This window comes from Antechinus flavipes, chromosome 6 (assembly GCF_016432865.1).
Source record: "Antechinus flavipes isolate AdamAnt ecotype Samford, QLD, Australia chromosome 6, AdamAnt_v2, whole genome shotgun sequence".
Taxonomy (NCBI): Eukaryota; Metazoa; Chordata; class Mammalia; order Dasyuromorphia; family Dasyuridae; genus Antechinus; species Antechinus flavipes.
Window position 1 is genome coordinate 175552820 of NC_067403.1, and position 11298 is coordinate 175564117.

Consider the following 11298-nt stretch of genomic DNA (forward strand, 5'->3'; position numbering starts at 1 on the left):
GTTTATTTCCTGCAAAAACACATTAAAACTGAGCCTTCAAAATCCTGCTCCCACAACATTATTCTATGTCCATTTGGATTCATTGACTATTGAGTGCTCCCAATGGTACTCCAGTTACAAAACTGCCTTGTGTCAATATTTTTTGTCACACTGAATACCCTCCTCCACCAGCTTAACCCCATCCCTATGCTGTCTACCTTGGTACTCTCTTTTTTGTCATTTATTTCTGTACTTTTGTGCCATTTTCCTCTGCACTCTTTGTACCTTGTTAAAATGCGATTGAAGCATTACTCCATGTTCTTTCATGGTGAGCATCCAAAGAACTGGGTGTGCCTGTCCCTATTTCACAATTCCACAAACTAATTAACAATTCAACCTCCATATCCTAAAACACACACACACACACACACACACACACACACACACACACACGCTTGTAGTTCCATCCCATTTTTTTCTAATTTGTATGATACAGTTACAATATAATACAGAAAGTGTCTTTTCACATTATACACTCCATATATTTAGTGCTTTTTATTCTAAATAATTTGTCATAGATGTCAGAAAATTCATATGTATATAGAATATGAAGTTCAACACAATTCACTTTCCAATATGAATTCTCATAAAATAACCACTGAATTCACTTTGTTATGAAAGTTTGAATTGCAGTGAAAAATGTCTGATATGCATTTTTGTAGCTAAATAAATATCAGCATGTGCTTTATTTTTAACCTAAAAATCATGAGACTCAAGTGGAAAAAAAAAAGCCATTCTAGATGGAAGATAAAAGGAAGATGGCAGAATATGTCAGTAGTTCTTATGGTGTAGCTCTAAAAATCACCACTTCTTTATTAAATTCTTCTGCCATCATATGTTAAGTTATGATGATGTTTCTCTAAAACTACAACCAACTTTGGAAATGTCTGTTCATTATTGACATCTAAAATTTTACATAGTGGTGAAGGTGGAAAACTGCATATTTATCTTTGTAACTGATTATTCATAACCAGCTGGACCTGCTGGAAGTTCAAATCTTCATGAAATTCTTCTCTAATGATCTGATTCCTGTAATGTTGGTCTGGAGTTAAATCACATATTGTCTCGTTTAATGGTCTTGCTACTTCAATTTTTTGGGTCAGTTCTGGAAAGTGCATCACTTACAAGCTTTTCCCATAATCTTCAGCCTTTCGGTTCATACATGATCATATGTATCTTGCCTTCCTTATCCAAATAGTTCTTGAGTAATTAAATTTTGATATGGAATCATCTTGTCAGTCTCATACACTTGGTTTTCTTGAAGTACTTTCATTCCTCTTCTTAGTGTCATTAGTGACTGATTAATGTTAGCAGCATCCCATAGTCTGTTGCCACTTTCTTTTGTCCATTTTCAGCAATATGAATTAATGACAATTGGCTTAAAATGATTTATTGTTTTTCCTACAATATGTTGACTCCATCTGCATGCAATAGAGTTTGAGATCAACACACTGTGATCCAGTAGAATCATCATTCAGTTGCATATTGGCCATGCCTCTCTTCTTATGATTTTTTCAGAAAACTTCAAAAGGTTCTTCAGTCGATTTTACTTGTACTTCTGTCCATCCTGCAGTACATATACACAGAGACACACACATTCTGATTCTTATCTTTACGTAGCATTTTAGATTTTGAAAGTTTTAGTTTCATAAGATAAAATGATCCTTCCATGGTAAATCTTATATTAATTATTATACATTTCATTCTGAAACAAATTTACCACAAACACTGTCTTCATCAAATTCTTTTGATTTTCAAAATTATCACATTTATCATATCTGCATGGGAAAGAGTCTTTGGACTGGGCAGGGCCTCTTTTCTGCTATTCTAATGAGACATTTATTTCATATTGGATATCTATACTATTCTTATCATTGGACTTAAAACCATATTACCTGACTTGAAATGATTTTATATTATTAAATATCATGTTCAAACAATTAAGAAGCAAACCTTCCTCACCAGGAGAATCAGTCATCATGTGGGTTTTTCTACTTCCTGGAACTCAGAAGGTGAAAAGGAGACCATCTTTTTTGGCCATAAATGAAGTCATCTAAAATGTTGTAATCCACACTTAGTTGTCACAATCCTCTCTCTGGATATAGATGGCTCTCTTCATCACAAAATCATTGGATATAAATTTTCTCATTGTTGAAAAGAATCATGTCCATCAGAATTGCTCATCATATAATCTTGTTGTTTCCATGAACAATGATTTGGTTCTGCTCATTTCACTTAGCATCAATTCATGTAAGTCTCTCCAGGCTTCTCTGCAATTCTTCTGCTGATCTTTTCTTATAGAACTATAATATTCCACAACATTCATATAACATAACTTATTCAGCCATTCTCCAACTGTTGGGCATCCACTCAGTTTACAATTTCTTGACACTACAAAAGGGCTGCCACAAACATTTTTGCACATATGGGTCTCTTTCCTCTTTTAAGATCTTTTTGAGGTATAAGCCCAGTAGAAACACAGCTGGAGCAAAAGGGATGTACACAATGATAGCCCTTTGGGAATATTTTCAAATTGCTTTCCAGAATGGTTGGATCAGTTCACAACTCCACTAACAATGTGTAAATATCCTTGTTTCCCACATTCCTTCCAACATTCATCATTACCTTTTCCTGTCATCTTAACCAATCTGAGAGGTGTGTAGGTACTTCAGAGTTGTCTTAATTTGCATTTCTCTGATCAATAGTGATTATGAGCATCTTTTCATATGACTAGAAATGGTTACAATTTCTTTATTGAAAATTGTATTTTTTCACCATTTATCAATTGGAAAATGGTTTGAATTCTTGTAAATTTGAGTTAATTCTCTATATATTTTAGAAATGAGGCCTTTATTAGAACCTTTGAATATAAAACTATTTTCCCAGTTTATTACTTCCCTTATAATCTTTTCTACATTAGTTTTGTTTGTGCAAAAACTTTTTAACTTAATATAATCAAAATTATCTATTTTTTTGTTCAATTATGTTTTGTAGTTTTTCTTTGGACACAAATTCCTTCCTTCCACACAGATCTGAGAGATAAACTATTCTTTGTTCCTCTAATTTGCTTATAATATCATTCTTTATGTTTAAATCATGAATCCATTTCAATCTTATCTTGGTATATAATGTTAAGTGTGGGTCAATGCCTAGTTTCTGCAACTAGTTTCTAATTTTCCTAGCAGATTTTGTCAAATAGTGAGTTTTTATTCCAAATCCTGGGGTCTTTGGGCTTCTCATACACTAGATTGCTATAGTCATTGACTCTTTTGTCCTGTGAACCTAACCTATTCCACTGATTGAAAATTCTATTTTTTAGTCAATACCAAATGATTTTGATGACCATTGCTTTGTAATATAGTTTTAGGTCTGGCACAGCTGGGCCACTTTTATTTGCAATTTTTTTTTCATTAATTCCCTTGAAGTTCTTTATCTTTTGTTCTTCCAAATGAACTTTATTATTTTTCTAGCTCCATGAAATTGGAATTTCTCTTTGTATCTCTTGCTGTTGGACTTTGTTGATAATATGTAAAAATGCTAATGATTTATATGGATTTATTTTATATCCTGCAACTTTGCTAAAATTATGAATTGTTTCTAGTAGTTTTTTACTTGATTCTCTAGGGTTCTCTAAGTATACCATCATATCATCTTCAAAGAGTGATAATTTGTTTTCCTCATTATCTATGCTAATCTTTTAATTTCTTTTTCTTTTCTTATTGCCAAAGCTAACATTTCTAATATAATACTTAATAGTAATGATGTTAGTGGGCAACCTTATTTCACTCCTGATCTTACTGGAAATGGTTCTAGTTTGTCCCCACTACATATGATCTTGTTAATGGTTTTAAATATATACTACTGATCATTTTAAGGAAAACTCCATTTATTCCTATAATCTCTAGTATTTTTAATAGGAATGAGTATTGGATTTTATCAAATGCTTTTTTTACATCTATTGAGATAATCATATGGTTTTTGTTAGTTTTGTTTATTGATATAGTCAATTATGTAAATAGTTTTCCTAGTTTTGAATCAGCCCTGCATTGCTGGTATAAATCTTCCTTGGTCATTTATCTGATATCCTGAGGATGGCTTTCTGTAATCTCTATACTAATATTTTATTTAAGATTTTTGTATCAATATTCATTAGGGACATTGGTCTATAATTTCCTTTCTCTATTTTCACTCTACCTGGTTTAGGTAAAAGCACCATATCTGTGTCATAAAAGGAATTTGGCAGGACTCCTTCTTTTCCTATTTTTTCAAATAGTTTGCATAGTACTGGAATTAATTTTTCTTTACGTGTTTGGTAGAATTCACATATAAATTCAACTGGCCCTAGAGATTTTTTTTCTTAGGGAGTTGATTAATAGCTTGTTCTATTTCTTTTTGTAAAATGGAACTATTTGAGTAATTTGTTTCCTCTCTGTTAATCTGGACAATCTATATTTTTGAAAGTATTCCTCCATTTCACTTAGATTTATCAGATTTATTGACATCTAATTGGGCAAAATAACTCCTAATTATTGCTCCAATTTTCTCTTCATTGGTGCAAAGTTCTCTCTTTTCATTTTTGATAGTAACAATTTTCTTTTCTTCTTTCCTTTATCTAATCAAATTAACTAAAGGTTTTTCTATTTTGTTAATTTTTCACAAAAGCAACTTTTATTTATTAATTCAATAGTTTCCTTATTTTCAATTTTATTAATCTTGTCTTTTATTTTCAGAATTTCAAATTTAGTATTTAGTTGGGGATTTTTAATTTGTTCTTTTTCTAGCTTTTTTGGATTCAAGCCTAATTCATTGATCTTCTCTTTCTCTACTTTATGCAAGTTAGCATTTAGAGATATAACATTTTCTCTAATAATCACTTTGGCTTCATCCCAAAAATTTTGGTATATGGTCTCATCTTGTCTTTCTCTTGAAGGAAATTATCAATTGTGTCTGTGATTTGTTGTTTCACCCACTCATTCTTTAGAATTAGATTATTTAGTTTCCAGTTAATTTTTTGTCTATTTTACTCTGGCTTTTTTATTACATGTAATCTTTATTGCACAATGATCTGAGAAAAAAGCATTGACTATTTCTTGTTGGAATCTTTACAAACTGCTAACTCATTAGAGTTGATAGATTATTGATCTGATCTTACAAGAAGATGTTTTGGGCCAGAACCTGAAACAAGGTACTAAGTAGAACTAATTGATACAATGCTTGTGTTTACACTTTACTCATTGGAATTCACAAGTATGGGAGATTCACAAAGTTAACTGTGTAACTTTGTGAATTCACACCTCCCTTGAAGCTCTTAAGGCCAGAGAACACTATGGGAAAAAACCCATAACCCCTCTCTCTCGTATCCCACAATTCCTCTCTCTTTTACATATATATATATATATATATAATATATATATATATATATATATATATATATATATATATATATATGATAGACAGAGACTCTCAGTCAGATTTTAGCTGAATCACACCAGAAGCCCTCTCTCCAAGGCAAGAGAGAACCATTCCATTTTTCCACTTGGCTGGCTGGTGGCTGAAGAAAGCAGAGGCAGAAGCAAAAGACAATCTGCAAGAGCTCTTGGAACCAAATAGAGAGAGAGGCCTCTAAGCTAACAGGGCTATATTGGAGACAATAAAAGATCTGAACTTTTATCACCTGGCTGCGTTTTGAGTAATTATTACTCTTAACTGAAACTAAGCCTGCCTCCAGAAAATCTCCTCGAGAAACCTTCTCTAGCAGAGAGAACTATTATATTAAAAAGAAGAAAATCACCAACAATTTCTGCCTTTTAGCACTTGATTTTGAGGGGTTTATGCCCTCATAGATGGAAAATTTTTGAATAGGTTCTATGAAATGCCAAGAAAAAAGTATAGTCCTTTCTATCTCCATTCTATTTTCTCCAAAGGTCTATCATCCCTAACTTTTCTAACATTCTATTTACCTCATTAATTTTTTCTTATTTATTTTGTGGTTTGAGATATCTAGTTCTGAAAGAACAAGGCTGAGATCTCCCACTAGTATAGTTTTGCTCTCTAGTTCTTCTTGTAGCTCTCTTAACTTCTCCTCTAGGATTTTGGATGCTATATCATTTGTTGCATATATGTTTAGTACTGATATCATTTCATTATCTATGGCACCTTTAAGTAGGATGTAGTTTCCTTCCTCATCTTTTTAAAATAGATTTATTCTTACTTTTGCTTGATCTGAGATCAGGATTGCTACCCTGGCTTTGTTTGTTTGTTTGTTTTTATCTCAGCTGAAACATAATAGATTCTGCTCCACCTTTTACTTTTATTCTAAATATATCACTGTTTTAAATGAATTTTTTATAAACAACAAATTTTAGGATTCTGGCTTTTAATCCAGTCTGTTATCCAATTATGTTTTATGAGAGAGTTTATCCCATTTACATTCACCAATAAAATTACTATTCTGTATTTCCTGGCATCTTGTTTGCCCCCAATTGTTAAATTTTTTCTCTTCCTTTTCACCCTTTTCCTCCTCCCCAGTATTTTGTCATTAATCACTCCCTCCTTTAAATAGCCCTGTCTTTTTGAAACCCCTCCCCCTTTCTTATACGGTTCCCCTTTTACTTCAGTTCTCCCTTCTATTAGCTTCCTCCTTCCTTTCCCCCTTCCCATACTACTTCCCTATAGTATAAAACAACCTTCTTTGTGAAGGTAAATGTATCTGATATTCTATCTTTGAGCCAAATCTGATGAGAGCAAATTTCACACAACGGCCATCCCCTTCCCTTTTTTCCCTCAAATGCAATAATTCCTTTTTGCCTCCTTGTGAAACATAATTTGCTGTTTTAACTCTATTTTCCTCTCATCCAGTAGAATCATCTTTCCTTTTCTATTTCTTTTTAAAATCATCACAATGAAATCAGAGTACCTGAACCTTCTAAGTATACCCATAACAGAGATACAGATCTCAAGTGTTAAACGTATCATCTTCCCATATAGGAATATAATTTTTTTAACTTTTAAGAGAAAGTTATTTTTCTTTCCTTTTTACCTCTTTATGCTTCTTGAGTTACTTATTTAAAGATCAAAATTTCTAGTCAGCTCTAGTCTTTTCATCAGAAATAGATGAAATTCACCTGTTTCATTGAATGTCCATCCTTTTTCCTGAAAGATGATGCTCAGTTTTGCTGGATAACGGATTAATGGTTGCATTTCAAGTTCCTTTGCCTTTCAGAATATCAGATTCCATGCCTTTTGATCTTTTAAAGAGGAAGTTGCTAGGTCCTAGGTAATCCTGATTGTGCGATATTTGAATTGTTTTCTTCTGGCCACTTGCAATATTTTCTTCTTGATTTGATAATTTTGAAACTTAGCTGTGATATTACTTGGACTTTCAATTTTGAGGTCTCTTTCAAGAAGTGTTTGGTGAATTCTTTCAATGGCTTCCAAGATAATCAAGTCAGTTTTCCTTGATGATTTCCTGAAAGATGATGTCTAGGCTCTTTTTTTTCATCATAGTTTTCAGGAAGTCCAATAATTCTTAAATCATCTCTCCTAGATCTGTTTTACAATCAATTGTTTTTCCAATGAAGTATTTTGCATTTTCTTCTATTTTTTTTTTCATTTTTTTGGTTTTATTTGGCTGATTTTTGAAGTCTTTTTGAGTCATTCACTTCCCTTTGTCCAATTCTAATTTTTATTGAATCATTTTCTTCTGTTAGCTTTTTTATCTCCTTTTACATTTGGTCAATTGAAGTATTTTATTAATTTTTTTTTAATTTTCCATTTCACAAATTCTGTTTTTCAATGTATTTGTTTCTTTTTTTGTATGTATTTTGTAAGGCATTATATACTTTTTCCATTTCATCAAATCTATTTTTAATCAGTTTTCTTCAGATAATTTCTGTTTTTCCTTTTCCAAACTCTCTTTTCAAGTTTTCATTTCCTTTCTCGATTTTTCTTCCAACTATCTTTTAAGATGCCCTTTGAATTCTTCCAAGAGAGCCTTGTGAAATGAGGACCAACTCATGTCACCCTTTGAAGTTTTATCTGGAGATGATTTGCCTTTAAGATCCTCAGGATTTGAGATCTGTTCTCTTTCTCCATTAAAACTGTTTATGAGAAGAATTTTTGTTTTGTTTTGTTTTGTTTTTGCTTTTTTGATCATTTTTTTTAAAGGCTGAGGTCTGCTCTTAAGGTGGAAGTCACTTTAGTTTTCCCTAGGGCCATTGCCGCTGACTGACTTTGGGTGCTAGGTAGGTGTGGCCAGGTTCTATGTTCTTTCAGATCTCAGTATTTGTCTTTTGTCTTTGCTTTGGGTGTTTTATAGCTAATTAGCTGATCTACTGGCTTCTAACCAGGACAGCATAGTCTAAGAGCCTCATAGTAGATTCCCTGGTGCATGGACACCACAATGCCCTGCTCCCATCCCTGCTCCTTGTCCTGGGCTGAACTTGGCAGCCTCTCCCTGACTGATTGAAACAGACCTTTTCTGAAGTTGTTCCAAAATTTCTTCTGGGAAATTGTTGTACTCCAAATCTTTGTGGGTTCTGTCACTCCAAACCAATTCAGAGGCTTAATCTGCTGTTTATTTGAGAGGAGCTCAGAGGAAGTCACATACACATGTCTGTTCTCCACATTTTGGTTTGGTGCTACTCTTTTTAATAAAAAAAAAAAAGAGAAAAGAAAAGACTAAAGTAGAAAAAAATTATTTTGCCACAAGGCTATTTAGCAAGAATGAAGGAAGTATACAGAAATAAAATAACAGATCTGAAGAAAAGTGGAAAGAGAATAAGTAATTTAGGGAAGAAAGTAGAAAAGTGATCAAAATAGTACAATTCCTGAAAATTAAAATGGACTAAACATAATATAATGACTCCAGGAGACAAGAAAAAATACTGTATTAGAACACAACAAAAAGCTAAGGTAAAAATGATAGAGGATACTTTTTTTTTAATAATAGTAGCTTTTTATTTTTTAAAATCCATGCAAAAATAGTTTTTAATATTTACCTTTGCAAACCTTGTGTTCCAAATTTTTCTCCCTCTACCTTCCTCTTCCTCCTCCAAAAAGCAAATAATCCAATATATATTAAACATCTGCAACTCTTTTTAACATATTTCCACATTTATCATTTTGCACAGGAGAAAAAAAAAACAGATTAAAGGGGGGAAATTGAGAAAGAAAAACACAAACAAGGAAGTTAAAACAGTGACAAAAAAGGAAAAATACTATGTTGTGATCCACATTCATTCCCCATAGTCTTCTCTTTAGATTCAGATGGCTTTTTCCATCACAAATTTATTGGAATTGGTGTAAATCACCTCATTACTAAAAAGAGCCATGTCCATCACAGTTGATAATCTTGTTGCTGTGCACAATGTTTTCTTGGTTCTACTTACTTCATTTAACATCAGTTCATGTAAATTTTGAGGATTGATAATTCTTAAATCTTCTTCCAATTTTTTTCTTATCATTATTATTACTTTGTAGAAGCTAATCCTCTCTTTTCCTCATTAAATCTCTCTCTCTCTGGCCTTTAGTACTCTGCCTTGACAAATTCCTGAATGTGTAACATTCTTTTCCATTCTGAAATGTTCCCCATTCAAGTGATTCAAAGCCCTGGGTCTTTATACAAGCCTCCTTCCTTATTTTTCTCTTCCCGTATTATTATTATCACTTCATTCAACTCTACCTTTCCAAAAATATCTCTTTTTTATATCTACTGATCTCTTTCATTATAATCTTTGAAATTCCTTCATCATGGATGACAAATTTGCTTTCATCTTACACTTTTGTTTTTCCTTTCCCACTCCATTCTAGCTGTCATTGAAACCTAACTGTCCACTTATGACAGAGCATACCTGGTTGCATTTTCACTCATTTCCTCAATTCCCATATCATGGTGGAAGACCCAAAATATTCCTTGCTCTTTATCATCATTTCTAGATTCTTCCTCTACCACCATCATTAACTAACCTCTCCTCTTTGGATGTTTATTCTGTTTATATTTGTTAACTAGTCAAAATTCTGGTAACTATTTTTGCTTACTCCCTGAAATTTTCCTTTTTAATTCAGTAAGTTCAGGAAAGGGCTCAATCTTTCTCTTTAGTATAATTTTTTCCCCTCTTACTAAGAGACTATATATGTACACACACACACACACACACACACACACACACACACATTCTTTTCTAGCATCTCAAACCGGAACTGGCTACATTCTCCTTTCTTCATCTTGGCCCCTTGGTGAACCATTTTAACTCTTCTGTTCTTAACTTTCTTGCATCCTTACTCATTCATCAATCATGCCTTACCAAGCCCCAACCTTGAATTACTTCCAAAATCCATTTTTTCACTTCTATTAAGATGTTTCCAAATGGAGTTAGAGAAAAACATTTAGCTGAATCCACTACAAATTTTTCTTATATAATGTCAATTATGACTTCACAGCATCAATACACTTTTGTAATTCTCTAATCAATTCACTATTTCACTCATTACATTGAATATTCCAAACTTTTCATCAAACTCAAACACCTCATGGCATTCTCTCTCATCACCCTTTTCTCATAGTTAAAAAAATTAAAACTTTGCCGAGAGCCCCTTCTTCTTTTCTAATACAAATTTATTGTCCTTCAGATATCTTCCCCTATTATTTACTCCTTCAATACATTTCACATTAAGAAGTGGTTCTTTTCCTTATCCAAGCAAACTCCTCCATATGCAAAAGTGATTGTATTTTCAACCTGTCTTCTCCAAAAGACTACTCATGGTCATTAATCTTCAGTTTCTGCCTGTCTAAAGAATAATTTTCAGTTTTCTAAAACATCTCCCATCTTTAAAAAAATAAACAACAACAAAATTCTTACTTGATCCATTTGTTTTTGTTATCATTTTGTTTATAGGTTATCATCCTATATCTATTCTTTCCCTCCTCCCATAGTTAAAGTCCTTGGAAAAGCAATCATAATGGATACCTTTAATTTTCCTCTTATTCCTTAACCCTTTGCATGCAACCTTTTGAATCACTCAAATGAAAATAATCTCTTCAGTTACCAAAAGATTTTTTAATTGCATAACCTAATGATCTTTTCTAAGCTCTCATTCTTCTTGAAATCTCTAAAACATTTGACACTGACAATTGCCTTCTTCTGCATACGCTCTCCTTTATTATTTTGATGACAATGCTCTCTCCTGATTCTCCTTCTGTTTACTTCAGTTTACGGAATTTTCCTCTCAGTCATGTCCACTAGCTAGAGGTATTCTCCA

The 11298-nt window shown here is 32.5% G+C and overlaps 1 pseudogene; it reads right to left on the minus strand.

Moving 5' to 3' along the window:
- Window positions 1-820: 820 nt before the first annotated feature.
- LOC127541480 (kinesin-like protein KIF23) lies at window positions 821-9994 on the minus strand (annotated as a pseudogene).
- Window positions 9995-11298: the final 1304 nt, after the last annotated feature.